The sequence below is a fragment of the Bufo bufo genome, chromosome 1 (assembly GCF_905171765.1).
Source record: "Bufo bufo chromosome 1, aBufBuf1.1, whole genome shotgun sequence".
NCBI classification, from domain to species: Eukaryota; Metazoa; Chordata; class Amphibia; order Anura; family Bufonidae; genus Bufo; species Bufo bufo.
The window spans coordinates 266928522-266947043 of NC_053389.1; the positions used below are offsets into that span (position 1 = coordinate 266928522).

The 18522-nt window shown below is 43.7% G+C and overlaps 1 protein-coding gene across 1 annotated transcript in view; it reads right to left on the bottom strand.

Moving 5' to 3' along the window:
* Positions 1-628: 628 nt before the first annotated feature.
* Positions 629-18522, bottom strand: part of NTF3 (neurotrophin 3) — a 139760-nt gene continuing 121866 nt past the window's right edge. The window contains exon 2 of the transcript XR_005780393.1: positions 629-843. The gene's annotated coding sequence lies outside the window, so the exon portion shown is untranslated. The remainder of the gene's footprint in view (positions 844-18522) is intronic.

An 18522-nucleotide genomic window follows, 5' to 3' on the forward strand; every position in this document is an offset into this window, starting at 1 on the left:
TGTTTGACCTTATGGGACCACAAAGAGTAAAATAAATAAAAATAAAGATTAAATAAAAATAAAGAACAATAAAAAAAAAACACTACCACAAGCACCACTGCAGCCCTGCCTCCAGACACTATTACCCATACATCCCATTTATTAAAACAACCAATATGGAAACGGGACATCATTTTTTCACTTTTTACTATATATAAACATAATAAATAAAAAATAAAAAATTACTTACATAACCGAAAGTAAAAGGTTATGGCTTTCAAGGACGCAAAAAAAAACAACAACTGGTATTGAACTGGTTAATTATAAATAGAAAATAATATAGCAGAAAACAGCTGTCAGACTAATAGGCCTTATAAACAAAGTTTGACTTTACTTAAGTGGTGGCCGGTCCAACACGTTTCCTTCATGTCAGGGAGGAAAACGACACGTAAAATACAGAAAGAACCTTTGTCTTCATGATAATCATAGCAATAAATAGGATCATTTACCGTAACTAACACTCTTCCTCGTCTGCTCCTGACTTGAGACACTTTTGCCAGCAGCTGGCATGTTTGATTTTTGTTTCTTCTAAATATTTTTTTTAAATATCTTGAATTTTTTATTCTTTGATGTGAGACAGCAGTGGCAACAGGTCATGAAAGGAAATAACAAACATAAAAATTGTTCAAAGCCTCTCTGGGTCACAAACACTGTCAGATAGATCAATAATTGTACTCCAGCATTTCACAATGATCATAGTCAGTCTGGAAACCGTTTTGTGTTGTATGTTTGTTCTAGATCCAGACAAGTCTGCCCGGCTTGAGTGTTCAGTATGGTTGGCATGCACATGCTTCAGAAAAAGTACTGTAAAAAGAGATTAATTATTATGGACAGGAACTCATTATAACTCTGAGCACTTGCTCACAACAATTCCCTAACTCCAATCCCTGATGATTTAGGGTACTTTCACACTTGCGTTGTTGGATTCCGGAAGACAGTTCCGTCGCCGGAACTGCCTGCCAGATCCGGCAATCTGTATGCAAACTGATACCATTTGTAGACGGATCCGGATGCGGATCCGCCTCACAAATGCATTCCAATATCGGATCCGTCTCTCCGGTTGTCATCCGGAAAAACTGATCCAGTATTTACCTTTTTCTTTACATTTTTAAAGGTCTGCGCATGCGCAGACCGCAAAATCGGATCCATTTTTCCGGAACACTTGGGGCTGGATCCGGCATTAATGCAAGTGTTCCGGAATTTTGGACGGAGAAAATACTGCAGCATGCTACGGTATTTTCTCCATCCAAAAACCGTACAGTGACTGAACTGAAGACATCCTGATGCATACTGAATGGATTGCTCTCCGTTCAGAATGAATTAGGATAAAACTGATCAGTTTTATCCCGGTATTGAGCCCCTAGGACGGAACCTTAATACCGGAAAAGTTTAACGCAAGTGTGAAAGTACCCTTAGGGTTCCCGTTAACCTAGTCCAGTTATATCTGGATGCTGGACAAAGTGCACAAAAATGTCATTGGTGGTCTAGCTCAGGCATAAAGCAACTTGATGGACACAACTGTATGTGAACTCAGCCTACAGTCCTCCATACACATTCAATCTATAATTTGGCCGACAGTTATCTCTTCCAGTTCCCTACTCACTTCCCCATACACATATACATATATTGCCTTCAGATAAATGTGTATTCAATAGGGAGAGACGTGCAAAACCGTTGCCCGTAACTTCTGGTGATGGCTTATTTCCTGGGAGAACAAAAGGTTTGGGGGCAAAAATATACACTCTGTTGGGAGTTTCCCACACACATTAGACTGTCAGCCAAATCTGCCATTCTCTGCAGGTTCAGACAACAGTACTGTAATTTGTAGGGGGCCTTTTGAGGCGTGTAGGTCTAGGCTACTCTTACTATAAAAAAAAGTGAACTTTAGAAGCTTGGTGCACAATTAGACAAATCAGACCCAGCTTTAAAATTAAAAATTGTCATATGCCAACAGAACAGTTGCCATTATCAGGTTCACCTGTATGCCAAACGCAGTCAAAAAAAGATTGTATAAACTATACATGTGCTGCTCTGGGCATAAAAGTCTCCCATATCTGTCACTTTCAACATTGAAGAAATTAAATAATAGACCAATTTTTTTTATTTTTCTGAACTTTTTTCATAGTTTTTTTAGAATATTTTTACAATGAATACGGAAGGCTACATTTCTTACTGCAACATGCTAGCTGGAAGAAAGAGATTAATTACATCAGCTGTTATAAAATTGCTACTGACTAGATTATGGGTTTTTGTGGGATTCTGAAACTTGATGGTTTCCCACATTAAGTCCCAGGTTACCAGTAGAACTTGGCACAGGTGGCCGCATTTAAGAAACATGCAACTTAAGCCCATATCAACCTCAAGTTAGAAGGAAGTTAGTGGAAAAGGAATATGGGGGGGAGGGGGGAAAGGAACCATTTTAACATCTGAGTGTCAGGGTTCATGAGATGAGGTCAGCATTCCAGATGAGTATCAATCGAGCATTCTCTTTTTGAACTTCCAGTGAAATGATAAAAATTGGTCCTTATAGACAAATAACTTTACAGGTCATCTACTGTATCTAATGTGTTCAGTATGGTTTCACATCTCTCCTTAGATGTTATATACCTTTTTTTCCTACAATGTACTTACTATACAGTTAGATAATTTCTAGTGTTATTTGCCCTAGCTCAGAAAGATCAGATTTTCATATATTTCTTACAAAAATGTGCCATACCGGGCACTGTAATACTATATTATTAGTTGGTGTTTGCATACCTATCCCCTAGTGTACACGTAGGCTATCACATAGATGTTGCTGCCTCAATATACCGTAGTTGTTCTTTTCACGAAGTAGGTTAAAAAATCCACAGATCGGCTGTTATTGCGGTGATATTGGGGCCAGACTGGCCCAACAGGTTACCACTGGTTCTTCTGGTGGGCCTTGTGTATGACACTGTAATGGCAGCAGAAGAGAACCCAAATTGAAGCCATTTAATGTAAAGGAGAAAAATGTTTCCTCTCTAATTTTTGCAAAGATCCATACTCCTTTTGATTACTGAAGGAGGTTCTACTGGCTGGTAGTCCTACACTTTGTCCACCTACATCTCCATCCTCATTCCAGTTCATTAATTCTGTGTTATTTGTAGATTGTATATATTATTTGGACTCTATATGATACAACATGAGGTAACGCATCAGAAGGTACCACATAAGACATCATATCTGGCCATACATGTCCTTTTTTCTTCTTGATATGAAGTTTGTTTTGCTGGGTTCACATTGCGTTTTTTGCCACCCGTTTAACGTACACAAAAAAAGTATAGGTTAAATAGATGCCTCGGACAGATGCTGTACAGTGGCATCGATTCACCATAGAGTTCCATAAAAAATAAAAAAATACATTAGCGGATATGTTTTTTTACCAGACTCTGCAGGATAGTAAAGTGTTTTGTGTTACGCTTTTGTATCCTTTTTTCCCAATGTATAGGTTAAACAGATAGCAAAAACGTGATGTGAACCCAGCCTTACATGTAAACTCACAGTAGGTTTATAGCAAGGATACATTTATAGGACTATTGTACTTTATCAATCTTTCTTGTGCTTTGGTTTTCATACATCCCCTCCATCCAAGACATGTGCCCCTTCTACTTAATTTTCCTGGAATCTAAAACCCAGTATAATTTAATATTAATATTCCTATACGTAACAGCTGTGAGGACAGGATTAGACAGGAGGGAAAAATGCCATTATTTCATTTACAGTAAAATAAGGCACCCAGGGTGTTGGCTTCCCCTGATATTCTGAAACACTGTCAGAAAGTGCAGTAAATATTGGAAAGGCAGACATTTACTGAGGAACACCATGACTATAAAACAGTGGGGGATTAAAGGTTTAAGTTTAAGTTTGTACTCTAGGCGAAAACACCTGGATGTCGCTCGTCTTAATTCCACCAGGCAGACTTCAAGTGTCGACTTGCTCAATGACACTGGGGGAATACAACACTAGTTATAAGCTTCTACAGCCCTCCAATAATAAGAAACTCAAACTTGTCAAGGGGGAGGGAAGGAGGTGACGATGGAACAGGAACAAGCACAGAAAGAAACTTTATGTTTGTTAGGGCTTGTTCACATGTCGGATTTTCTGTATGGATTTCCTACCATATCTCGCGCCAAAATCAGTGCGGTATCCTCCTTCAATTGTTTTCTGTTCAAACCTACATCAAACCACAGGGAAAAAAAAGAGATTTCTTGGCACAGTTTCCATGTGCAAACTACCCGAAAAACACGTTGCTGGATTACCCCACTGAATGCGGATAATCCTTGATCTTACCCATGGCATTCAAACTGTGGAAAAAATCCAAGGGCTAGCCTCTGATGCTGCAGATTCCTCAGAATATACACTTCAGATTTTTTCCAAAGACCATTTTCCATGTGTGAACATACACTAACAGAGCATTATACATAGTCCTTAAAGGGCATCTTGCAGCATACACTTGTCAGCTGAAGACATCTGTGTTGGTCCCATGTTCAAATCTGCCTGAATTGCTGAAAAAATATGTTTTACTATGTGCAAATAAGCCTCTAGGAGCAACATGGGCATTGCTATTACTCCTAGAGACTCTGCTCTCTCTGCAACTGTAGTGTCCTCTCCACTGTGATTGACAGGGCTAGCCAATGAAAATATCATCACACATGGTCTTGTTAATCAAAGTATAGAGGTTGAGGCAGTTGCAGACAGAGCAGAACCTAGGTCTAGGTCTAATGGTAATAACCCCTATGCTCCCAGGGGCTCATTTGCATATATTAAAACTTTTCCTCAGCAATTTGGGCACATATGAACATGGGACCAACACAGATGCCTTCAGCTGCCAAGCGTACATCCAGCAGGTGAGCCAGTTTCATTGGTACAAGTCTGACAGATGCCCTTTAAAGTGGTTTTCCAGTTTCAACCTTCGTTTTAGCTTGGGCCAAAACAGAGCTGTACCTAAAATAAAAAAGGTACTCAACTGTTCCCCGCTATTCTGTTCCAACAACGATGGTTGGATCCTTCCAGTTCCATGTATGTAAACTTCCAGATGTGGTCACATGCTTTGCTGCTGCTAGTAACTGGCCTCAGCAGTGACACGTCCCCAAGTGGCATTATAATAATTTTCTGTGTGCAGATCCTCAAAGCATGGGGTGTTTAGTTGTAAGTTCTGCAGAAGTAGCAGTTGAAGCTGGGCCCTGGTGACTGAAGAAGCCCAAAGACCTCTCTAACACATAAGAAAATATTCCTGTATATAAGGAGGGCATATGCCCTACCCTATGGCATTCATTACCTTGAGGAAAAAGAAGGTATTCATGCCAGGACCAGTTCTGCCTATTTTACCCAACAAAAATTTTATAGTAGTGTTGAGGGCGAATATTCGAATAGCGAATTTTAATCTCGAATATCGGCACTTCGAGAATTCTCGAATATTTAGAATATAGTGCTATATATTCGTAATGACGAATATTCGGCATTTTTTTCATCTGCACACGATTTCTCCCTGCTTCTTGCTTGTGGGCCAATGAGTCATTGTCCCACAAGCAACTTAAGCAGGGAAGAATCATGACTTCAAATGGAAAAAAATGACGAATATTCTAAAAAACAAATATATAGCACTATATTTAATATACAGTAGTGCTATATATAAATTTTTTTGAATATTCGTCATTTTTTCCCATCTGAAGTCATGATTTCTCCCTGCTTAAGTTGCTTTTGGGACAATGACTCATTGGCCCACAAGCAAGAAGCAGGGAGGAATCGTGTGCAGATTAAAAAAAATTACGAATAGTCATTACGAATATATAGCACTATATTGAATATAGTGCTATATATTAGATTTTTTAGAATATTCGTCATTTTTTTCCATCTGAATTCATGATTCCTCCCCGCTTAAGTTGTTTGTGGGCCTTGACTCATTGGCCCACAAGCAAGAAGCAGGGAGGAATCGTGTTCAGATGGAAAAAATGACGAATATTCCATAAACTAATATATAGCACTATCAGCTTCAACTCTTCACAAGCGAAGAGTGGGCATGGATGTCTGACCTCTGTGAGGTTTTACGCAACTTTGAGGAATTAACACAGATGATGAGCGACGATGCCGCTATTATCATCGTAACCATCCCACTTCTGTATCTACTGAAACGCTCACTGCTCACAATGAAGGCGGATGCTTTGAATGTGGAAGAGGTGGAAATGGGGGAAGACAGTACACAGGGTGATAGCCAGACCACCCTCATTCCGTCTTCTCAGCGAGAATCGGATGAAGAGGAGGAGGAGCAGGAGATAGTTACCTCCGCTACAGAGGGTAGTGCCCATAGCAGGTTTATTCCATCGGTTCAGCGTGGATGGGAAGAAGAGTAGGGAGAGCATGAGGAGATTGAGAGTCACCCTCCTGATGAGGACAGCGAAGTCTTATCTGTTGGGACTCTGGCACACATGGTTGACTTTATGTTATGCTGCCTTTCCCGTGACCCTCGCTTTGTACGCATTTTGGCCAACACCGATTTCTAGTTGTTCACCCTTCTCGACCTCCGCTACAAAGAGAACTTCTCTCATTCCTGTGGTGGAGAGGACTAGCAAAATGGTGCAATACCAGAAGGTCCTTGTGGAAAAATTGCTCCAAAAATTTCCATCTGACAACGCTGGCAACAGAGTACTTAGTTCCTTGGGCAACCAAGGAGGGGAGACGAGGGGAACACACATCAGTTTCAACAGAGGCAGAGAAACACTATCCAAGGACTGGGACAGTTTCATGACACCCCACCAGCACCCTCACCCTGATGCGCGGCCTACTGTCACAAGGAGGGAAACATTTTGGAAGATGGTGAAGGAGTACGTAGCAGACTGTGTCTGCGTCCTCAATGATCCCTCTGTGCCTTACAACTATTGTGTGTCAAAGCTGTACACGTGGCATGAACTGGCGCTCTACGCCTTGGAGGTGCTGGCAAGCCTGCTGCCAGCGTTTTGACAGAGCGGGTATTTAGTGCTGCTGGGGGCATAATAACTGATAAGCGCATCTGCCTGTCAACTGAAAATGCTGAGCGGTTAACTCTTATCAAAATAAACAAGGCCTGGATTGCCAGTGACTTCTGTACTCCACCAGAGGAAAGCGGCTGAACATAAAGGCACTTTAAATGTGACTTTTACACTGTATTCCCATGCACCCCTTCCACCACAAAAAAGGGTATATGGTTCAATCTTCCATTTCTCGTCCTCCTCCTCCTCCTCCTTCATCATATCAACATGCTTATTAGGCTGCCCTTGCTCCTAATGTTTTAGAGGGTCAGCTCAGTAGCAGGCCCTCAACCATAATTTTTTCGATGGTCAGCTCAACAGCAGGCCCTCGCCCATATCTTTTTCCATGGTCATATCAGCAGCAGGCACTCACCCCAAAGGTTTTAGAGAGTCAGCTCAGCAGCAGACCCTCACTACTAATGTTTTAGATGGTCAGCTCAGCAACAGGCCCTCTCCCATAATTTTTCCCATGGTTAGATCAGCAGCAAACACTCACCCCTAGTGTTTTAGAAGGTCAGATCAGTAGGAGACCCTCACCCCTAAAGTTTTAGATGGTCAGATCAGCAGCAGACCCTCACCCCTATTGTTTTAGAAGGTCAGATCAGCAGCAGACCCTCACCCCTAATATTTTAGATGGTCAGCTCAGCAGCAGACCCTCACCCCTAATGTTTTAGATGGTCAGATAAGTAGCAGGCCCTCGCCCCTAATATTTTAGAGGGTCAACAGCAGGCCTTTGCTCCTAATGTTTTAGACGGTCACCAGCAGGCCATCAATCATAATTTTTCATGGGTGTGTATGATTCCCTCCTTTATGTGTAATAAAGGGTGTATTGGAGCGCCGGTTCCTTGTAATTTCTGGCAGCCCTTTCACTTAGTGCATAGGCTTTATGAGTGTTGGAGTCCCACTACCTGAACAATTGTACCACAATGTGAATGAGCCCCTCCTTTATGTGATATACAGGTTGTATCAGACTGCCTCTTCCTTGTAATTTTTGGCAGCACTTGCACTTTATATACAAGTAAATTTACAATTTTTCCTCTAAAATCGATTTTATCTTCGGTTTTGTGAAAATTATTGTCAGTCTGTAAAAGTGGCGTACTACTTGGACAACATCGTTCCCAGCAGCGACCTGGGAGTCCAAGATGCATCCAGACATCCTCCCCATACTGCTTCCGAACCATTTCAGTTGTGTTTCCATCAATTTCTGACCTTTTCATGTGAACCAGACACACTCCCCTCTTTAGAGCAGGGGGTGCCTAGTTTAATGCTCGGGTTCTCCCATTGACTTCCATTGTGCGACCCGAGGTGTTCTACTCGAGCACCCGAGCACTTTGGTGCTTGATCAACACTAATGACAATGAAAAGTGTACTGTTTGGCATGTGAATGGAGCCTAGCTGTTGCAAAGGAGACTAGAAGAAGGAGGACACTGTTGTTGTGCTGGCTAGTGGCCACTTCTATTTTCCCACTGGATCGGGTGATGCCACTTCATGTGGTGCAATAGAGCAGTGGGGCCTATATTTGTGTTTGAATACCGATGTCTTATTTTAATCCTGCAGCACTTGCACATTGCCATGTTTTTTGCCTTCAAGCACTTTAGAGAAAAACTGCCAGACATTAGATACTCGTATACTCTATATAGAACTAGAGGCAGCCAAGTTTGGCAGAGGTCTGACACATTTTGTGCCTGATCCCACAGTATAAGTGACATTACCAGTTCCCAAACTGAGCAGAACAAATGCAGATCTGGCCCTGGCAGTTTTTGGGGGTATGTTGCTTCTGCTCCTTATTCCTGCCTCTGCCACCACCCTCCTCTGCACCCCAATCCCTCTCTCAAGTCCTGTCCAACACACAGTCATTATCAGATTCCTCCTTGTTAGTATTATCAGACTATGATATGCCACCGTGGGCTCCTTGGCTCCCCTCCCCATTCTCTTCTCTGTTATTGCCCTGAGTGACCTACCACCACCATCTTGGCTATAAGTTCCGCTACTACCACCACCAAAACTATGCATAGAATCCCTCCTGAACCTCCTCTCCATGGCAGTCAAAAAACTGCCTGATCTCACACAACTCATACAACAGGAAGACTCTCTTGATTATTTTCCATATTGCATAGTGGGTTTTTTGCCTCTTTTTAGAAAAAAAGAAGGATCCACACTAGGAGGGGGAAGTGATGACAGAGAGAGTAAAACTGAAACTGAAAGGCTTCTCTGGGGAGAAGCAGGAGTAATGTTGTGACCCCTGTCTCCAAGGCACAGTGTCAGACTCATAGCTGACCTCCACATCATCCAGCTGTGACTGAGAGGAGGTGTGAGGCATATTATTATGAATAAAGAGCATGAGATTGTGGACGGGATGTCCACAATCTCATGCTCTTTATTCATAATAATAATGTGGAACCCATCAGAAGCCAGGGAGAACTGTGGCTTCCTACTACTATGGGTCAGATGGATGTGACTGCTATTATTAAATGATACTAGCAAAATTGCAAGTGTTGTTTTCTGCAATTTTAAGACAGAGGTGCAATTAATCTCTCTCCCCTTCTAAAAACACACTGCACACTGGTATTGACAATTTACTTTAGAAATAATGCACCTTTTGCAGTAAAATATTTTTAAACTATGCATTCAAGTATATCACAGAAATAACAATGCAATCTTGTAGTAAAATGTCTTTGAACTATATGGTATGATTCAGTAATGCATCCTCTAACACAAATATAACAATGGAACATATGCGGTAAAATGTCTGAACTATATATTCAACTATATCACGGATATAACAATGGATTTTTCGTGGTGAAATATCTTTGAACTACATGGTCTGATGCAGTAATGCCTCCACTAATGTGGATATTACAGCGGAATGTTTGTGGTAGTATAATGTCTTTGAACTATGCGTTCAATTATAGCACAGGTATAACAATATATCACAGAGCACTGCAATTCAATTATTGTGGTTAAATATCTTTGAAATAAGTGGACTGATATAGTAATGCATCTGCTAACACGAATATAGCAATGCAAGGTTTGTAGTAAAATGTATTTGAATTAAGAACGCATCATATCATATCACGGGTATATTTTTTGCAAAGAATTGTCTTTGAACTACACGGTCTGATGCAGTAATGTATCTCATATCACAAATATAACAATGCAATGTTTGTGGTAAAGTGTCTTTGATCTACGCGTTCAATATTACTGGTATAAAAATGACCTTGCAGCAATATACAGTGTGTTAAATAGCACACCACGGGTGTAAAAATGGCCTTACTGCAGTATTGCATTTGCTGTAACTACCCGTTATCTTGCATAATATATTGTATAATACACTGATAGACCCCCATCAGAGCTTAGATCAGACCCCCATTCCTCATCAGACCTCAGATCAGACCCCCTTCAGACCTCAGATTAGACCCCATTCCTCATCAGACCCCCATCCGACCTCAGATGAGACATAAAATAAATTAACTTACTTCTCCTGTTCCAGGTGGAAAATAATAGATCCAGCGCGCTCTTCCTGCACTCACTGCTGCCTAGTCTTCTGCCGCTCTGCATTGTGAACTGACGTTGCACAGTGTCTTGTATGTAGTCAGGACACAGCACAGAGTCCTGACTACATACATGCCCTGCAAAAGACTAGGGAGCAATGAGTAAGGCTAGCATAAGGAGTGCCATATTCACTACTCCCCTGTCCTACTGTGTATTAGTGAGCGCTTCCATAATGCAAGTTCTCATTAGTATTCGCTTCACTTTTAGGGGAAAAAAGTGTGTCTTATTGTGTGGGAAATACGATAATATCAATAAATGTTTATGAAAGTTTAAAAGGTCTTCTATCCTTGGCTAAAATATCGTGAAAATTGCGAAAATACCATATTATATTTGTTTACAGTAAATAAGCGTGCAGTGGATGTGAAGCTGTCACTGATGTTTATTTTACATAGCCAGCCAGCAACTTGCAGGAAAGCAAGCAGCTGCTGGGGGACCTCTGGGAAGGCAGACGTGTCAATGCACATTTTTGTATTGTAAAGTGAGTGCAGGCATGGCAATGGATATTTATTGGGCCCAGGGGACCTTGTACAGTACCACGCTGCTCTAACTTCTTTTGAAAACGTTCCTGCAATAGAAGCTGACAATAATTAACACCAGTAAAAGTCCTGCCTACAGTCTGCCTCTCAATGGCGTGACCAAATGCCATTTTAATATCTAATTTTCTTTTCTTTAACATTTAATATGACATATTCATTAGTGTTGATCGAGCACCAAAGTGCTCAGGTGCTCAAGTAGAACACCTCTGGGTGCTCGGGTGCTCTACCGAGCTCCCGAGCACAATAGAAATCAATGGGAGAACCTGAGCATTAAACCAGGCACCCCCTGCTCTGAAGAGGGGAGGGTGTCTGGTTCACAGGTCAGAAATTGATGGAAACAACACTGAAATGGTTCGGGAACAGCATGGGGAGGATGTCTGGATGTATCTTGGACTCCCAGGTTGCTGCTGGGAACGATGTTGTCCAAGTAATATGCTAATTTTACTGACTGACAATAATACGCACAAAACCGAAGATAAAATAGATTTTAGAGGAAAAATTTTTGGACAAATTCTTTCCCGTATATTTACTTGTATATAAAGTGCAAGTGCTGCTAAAAAGTACGAGGAAGAGGCACCTCCGATACAACCTGTATATCACATAAAGGAGGGGCTCCCTCACATTGTGGTACAATTGTTCAGGTACTGGGACTCCTACATTCAATAAGCCTATGCACTAAGTGAAAGGGCTGCCAAAAATTACAAGGAATCGGCACTCCAATACGCCCTTTATTACACATAAAGGAGGGAATCATACACACCCATGAAAAATTATGATTGATGGCCTGCTGGTGACCCTCAAAAACATTAGGGGTGAGGGTCTGCTGTTGAGCTGACTCTCTAAAACATTAGGGGCGAGTGTCTGCTGCTGATCTGATCATCTAAAACATTAGGGGCGAGGGCCTGCTGCTGATCTGATCATCTAAAACATTATGGGCGAGAGCCTGCTGCTGAGCTGACAATCTAAAACATTATGTGCGAGCGCTTGCTGCTGAGCTGACCATCTAAAACATTAGGGGCGAGGGCCTGCTGCTGAGCTAACCATGGAGAAAATTATGGGCGAGGGTCTGCTGCTGAGCTGACCATCTAAAACATTATGGGTGAGTGCCTGCTACCGAGCTGACCATCTAAAACATTAGGGGTGAGGGTCTGCTGCTGAGCTGACTCTCCAAAACATTAGAGGTGAGTGCCTGCTGCTGATCTGACCATCTAAAACATTATGGGCGAGGGCCTGCTGCTGAGCTGACCATCTAAAACATTAGGGGCGAGGGCCTGCTGCTGAGCTAACCATGGAAAAAGTTATGGGCGAGGGCCTGCTGCTGAGCTGACCATCTAAAACATTATGGGCGAGGGCCTGCTGCTGTGCTGACCATCTAAAACATTATGGGCGAGGGCCTGCTGCTGAGCTGACCATCTAAAACATTAGGGGTGAGGGTCTGCTGCTGAGCTGACTCTCTAAAACATTATGGGCAAGTGCCTGCTGCTGATCTGACCTTCTAAAACATTATGGGCGAGGGCCTACTGCTGATCTGACTATCTAAAACATTATGGGGGACTCACCCCATGACTAGTTGGGAAAAAGATTTGAACACGTCCCTCACTGACGTAGAATGGCTCAGTGCCCTCAGAGTGATGCATCAACATCTGAAATGTACACCACATATAGCATCGGCGATAAAAACGGTCTTACGTTGGTATTACACACCAGACAGATTGGCGATCATGTACACTTCTGTTTTTAATCAGTGTTGAAGGGGATGCAGGAGTAAGGGAACCCTATTCCATATCCTATGGCGATGCCCCATCATCCAGCCTTCCTGGTCCGCATGCCGAGACCTGTTGGGCCAGATTGTGCAGACTGAGATAGATTGGTCTCCACAATTGGTCCTTTTGTTTATTGGGGTCAACCTGGTGCCGGTCCCATTTAGGGCTTTGTTATGTATATTCTGTGTTACAGCAAAATTGCTGTTGCCAAGGAGATGGAAAACCTCTGACATGCCTGAACATTCAAATTGATATCAGCACTTAACATTACTTACTCCTATGAGAAGATTCTCTCTATGGGTAATGGTGGATTTTCCCGCTGTCAACAAAATTGGTGCCACTGGTCGGCCTCCCCATACTGTTCTCTTCCTTCCCCTCACCAGGCCTTAGTGATCAGATCTACTTACTTACTTATATTTTGTCTCAATCCACTTGTTTGCCACTTGGCTATATCTTTTAGGCAGCAATGCCCCTTTAGTCCAGCTAATACTCCTCTTCTCCTGGCATGGTATTCATATTCCATTAGATTATACCCTCCAATTGCACCACTTTTGTTCTTTTCATGTTGGTTACTATGTTAGCTTCCTTATACCTGTGTTTCCCGGGTATGCCCGGCATGTTTCTTGTATGCTGCAAAACTTTAATAAAAACTATTGAATCGAAAACATTATGGGCGAGTGCCTGCTGCTGAGCTGACCATCTAAAACATTAGGGGCGAGAGCCTGCTGCTGATCTGACCATCTAAAACATTATGGGCGAGTGCCTGCTGCTTAGCTGACCATCTAAAACATTATCGGCGAGTGCCTGCTGCTTAGCTGACCATCTAAACCATTATGGGCGAGTGCCTGCTGCTGATCTGACCATCTAAAACATTATGGGCGAGGGCTTGATGCTTAGCTGACCATCTAAACCATTCTGGGCGAGTGCTTGCTGCTGAGCTGACAATCTAAAACATTATGGGCGAGGGCTTGATGCTGAGCTGACCATATAAAACATTAGGGGCGAGGGCCTGCTGCTGATCTGACCATGTAAAAAATGATGGGCTTCTGAGTTGACCATCTAAAACATTAGGGGTGAGAGTCTGCTGCTGAGCTGACTCTCTAAAACATTAGGGGCGAGTGCCTGCTGCTGATCTGACCATGGAAAAAATTATGGTTGAGGGTTTGCTGCTGAGCTGACTCTCTAAAACATTAGTTACGAGTGCCTGCTGCTGAGCTGACCATGGAAAAAATTATGGGCGAGGACCTGCTGCTGAGTTGACCATGGAATAAATTATAGGCGAGGGCCTGCTGCTGAGCTAATCATCTAAAACATTATGGGCGAGGGCCTGCTGCTGAGCTGACCATCTAAAACATTATGGGCGAAGGCCTGCTGCTGAGCTGACCATCTAAAACATTATGGGTGAGGGCCTGCAGCTCAGTTGGCCATCTAAAACATTATGGGCGAGGGCCTGCTGCTGAGCTGACCAGCTAAAACATAAGGGGTGAGTGTCTGCTGCTGAGCTGACTCTCTAAAACATTAGGACCGAGTGCCTGCTGCTGATCTGACCATCTAAAATATAATCAGCAAGGGCCTGCTGCTGAGCTGACCATCTAAAACATTATGGGCAAGCGCCTGCTGCCGAGCTGACCATCTAAAACATTATGGGCGAGGACCTGCTGCTGAGTTGAGCATCGAGAAAATTATGGTTGAGGGCCTGCTGCTGAGCTGACCATGCAATAAATTATGGGCGAGGACCTGCTGCTGAGTTGAGCATCGAAAAAATTATGGTTGAGAGCCTGCTGCTGAGCTGACCATGGAATAAATTATGGGCGAGGGCCTGCTGCTGAGCTGACCATCCAAAACATTATGGGCGAAGGCCTGCAGCTGAGTCGGCCATCTAAAACATTATGGGCGAGGGCCTGCTGCGGAGCTGACCAGCTAAAACATTCAGGGTGAGTGTCTGCTGCTGAGCTGACTCTCTAAAACATTAGGGGCGAGTGCCTGCTGCTGATCTGACCATATAAAACATTATGGGCGAGGGCCTGCTGCTGAGCTGATCATCTAAAACATTAAGCGGCGAGGGCCTGCTGCTCATCTGACCATCTAAAACATTATGGGAGAGTGCCTGCTGCTGAGCTGACCATCTAAAACATCAGGGGCAAGGGCCTGCAGCTGAGCTGACCATATAAAACATTATGGGCGAGGGCCTGCTGCTGATCTGACCATGGAAAAAATGATGGGCGAGGGCCTGCCTCTGAGCTGTCTATCTAAAATATTAGGGGTGAGGGTTTGCTGCCAAGTTGACTCTCTAAAACATTAGGGGCGAGTGCCTGCTGCTGATCTGACCATGGAAAAAATTATGCGCTAGGGCCTGCTGCTGAGCTGACCATCGAAAAAATTATGGCTGAGGGCCTGCTGCTGAGCTGACCATGGAATAAATTATAGGCGAGGACCTGCTGCTGAGCTGATCATCTAAAACATTATGGGCGAGGGCCTGCTGCTGAGCTGACCATCTAAAACATTATGGACGAGAGCCTGCTGCTAAGCTGACCAGCTAAAACATTAGTGGTGAGTGTCTGCTGCTGAGCTGACTCTCTAAAACATTAGGGCCGAGTGCCTGCTGCTGATCTGACCATCTAAAATATAATCGGCGAGGGCCTGCTGCTGAGCTGACCATCTAAAACATTATGGGCGAGGACCTGCTGCTTAGCTGACCATCTAAAACATTATGAGCGAGGGCCGGCTGCTGAGCTGACCATCTAGAAAATTATGGGTGAGGGCCCGCTGCTGAGCTGACCATCGAAAAAATTATGGTTGAGGGTCTGCTGCTGAGCTGACTCTCTAAAACATTATGAGCGAGTGCCTGCTGCTGAGCTGACCATGGAAAAAATTATGGGCGAGGGTCTGCTGCCGAGCTGACCATCTAAAACATTATGGGCGAAGGCCTGCTGCTGAGCTGACTCTCTAAAACATTATGGGCGAGTGCCTGCTGCTGATCTGACCATCTAAAACATTATGGGCGAGGGCCTGCTGCTGAGCTGATCATCTAAAACATTAAGGGGCGAGGGCCTGCTGCTGATCTGACCATCTAAAACATTATGGGCGAGTGCCTGCTGCTGAGCTGACCATCTACACTCACCTAAAGAATTATTAGGAACACCTGTTCTATTTCTCATTAATACAATTATCTAGTCAACCAATCACATGGCAGTTGCTTCAATGCATTTAGGGGTGTGGTCCTGGTCAAGACAATCTCCTGAACTCAAAACTGAATGTCAGAATGGGAAAGAAAGGTAATTAAAGCAATTTTGAGCGTGGCATGGTTGTTGGTGCCAGACGGGCCGGTCTGAGTATTTCACAATCTGCTCAGTTACTGGGATTTTCACGCACAACCATTTCTAGGGTTTACAAAGAATGGTGTGAAAAGGGAAAAACATCCAGTATGCGGCAGTCCTGTGGGCAAAAATGCCTTGTGGATGCTAGAGGTCAGAGGAGAATGGGCCGACTGATTCAAGCTGATAGAAGAGCAACGTTGACTGAAATAACCACTCGTTACAACCGAGGTATGCAACAAAGCATTTGTGAAGCCACAACATGCACAACCTTGAGGCGGATGGGCTACAACAGCAGAAGACCCCACAGGGTACCACTCATCTCCACTACAAATAGGAAAAAGAGGTTACAATTTGCACGAGCTCACCAAAATTGGACTGTTGAAGACTGGAAAAATGTTGCCTGGTCTGATGAGTCTCGATTTCTGTTGAGACATTCAAATGGTACAGTCCGAATTTGGCGTAAACAGAATGAGAACATGTATCCATCCTCTGATGGCTACTTCCAGCAGAATAATGCACCATGTCACAAAGCTCAAATCATTTCAAATTGGTTTCTTGAACATGACAATGAGTTCACTGTACTAAAATGGCCCCCACAGTCACCAGATCTCAACCCAATAGAGCATCTTTGGGATGTGGTGGAATGGGAGCTTCGTGCCCTGGATGTGCATCCCTCAAATCTCCATCAACTGCAAGATGCTATCCTATCAATATGGGCCAACATTTCTAAAGAATGCTATCAGCACCTTGTTGAATCAATGCCACGTAGAATTAAGGCAGTTCTGAAGGCAAAAGGGGGTCCAACACCGTATTAGTATGGTGTTCCTAATAATTATTTAGGTGAGTGTAAAACATTAGGGGCAAGGGCCTGCAGCTGAGCTGACCATATGAAACATTATGGGTGAGGGCCTGCTGCGGAGCTGACCATGGAAAAAATGATGGCCGAGGGCCTGCCTCTGAGCTGTCCATCTAAAACATTAGGGGTGAGGGTTTGCTGCCAAGTTGACTCTCTAAAACATTAGGGGCGAGTGCCTGCTGCTGATCTGACCATGGAAAAAATTATGCGCTAGGGCCTGCTGCTGAGCTGACCATCGAAAAAATTATGGTTGAGGGTCTGCTGCTGAGCTGACTCTCTAAAACATTAGGGGCTAGTGCCTGCTGCTGAGCTGACCATGGAAAAAATTATAGCTGAGGGTCTGCTGCTCTGCTGACCATGGAAAAAATTTAGGGGCGAGGGCCTGCTGCTGAACTGACCATCGACAAACTTATGGTTGAGGGCCTGCTGCTGATCTGAGCCTCTAAAACATTAGGAGCGAGGACAGCCTAATAAGCATGTTGATATCATGGAGAAGGTGGAGGAGGACGAGAAAAGGAAGATTGAACCATATACCCTTTTTTGTGGTGAAAGGGGTGCATGGGAATACAGTGTATTCAATACACCATAAAAGCCACATTTAAAGTGCCTTTATGTTCAGCCCATGGGCGTCACTAGGTTAAAACATTCGGGGCCTGGGCCCTAGATTTTTTGTCCTAGGCCCCGAATGTACAGCCTGCTAATGAAAAAAAAAGCGTGACTACTAAACAGGAATGCACTGCAGGAGCTGAAGGACCTGTGATGAAATCACAGTCAGGTGATCTGTGCTAGAGGCAGAGCTCAGTGGTGGAGAAGGACATTCAATGATGTCACCTTCATGTTATAAGTGCGGGAGGGAGCTAAGCTGTGAAGAGGAGAACTAGTGGAGAAGATCCTGACAGTGATGGCTTCTGTGACTGAGGAGAGGTAAGTGAAGGGATGGATACAGTGTGAGAGCCAGAGGAATGCTGGGAGTTGTAGTTCTGCTCTCTCACACCATCTCCCTGCTTGGTTGAGAGAGTGATGTTATTTACAAGGGGCTGTATTTTAGGGCTTAAGGGAGGGTCGTTATTTACATGAGACTGTATATTGAAGGGGCTGAAGGGAGAGGAGTGATTTTATTTAGATGGGACTGTATATTGAAGGGGCTGAGGGGAGGGGAGTGATAATATTGACATGGGACTGTATGTTGGAGGGGCTAAAGGGCGGGGAGTGATGTTATTTATATGGGACAGTATCTTGGAGGAGAGTGATGTTATTTAGGTCATGTCTAGAGTTGAGCGAACACCTGGATGTTCGGGTTCGGGATCCGAACCCGAACCGAACTTCGTCCCGAACCCGAACCCCATTGAAGTCAATGGGGACCCGAACTTTTGGGCACTAAAAAGGCTGTAAAACAGCCCAGGAAAGTGCTAGAGGGCTGCAAAAGGCAGCAAC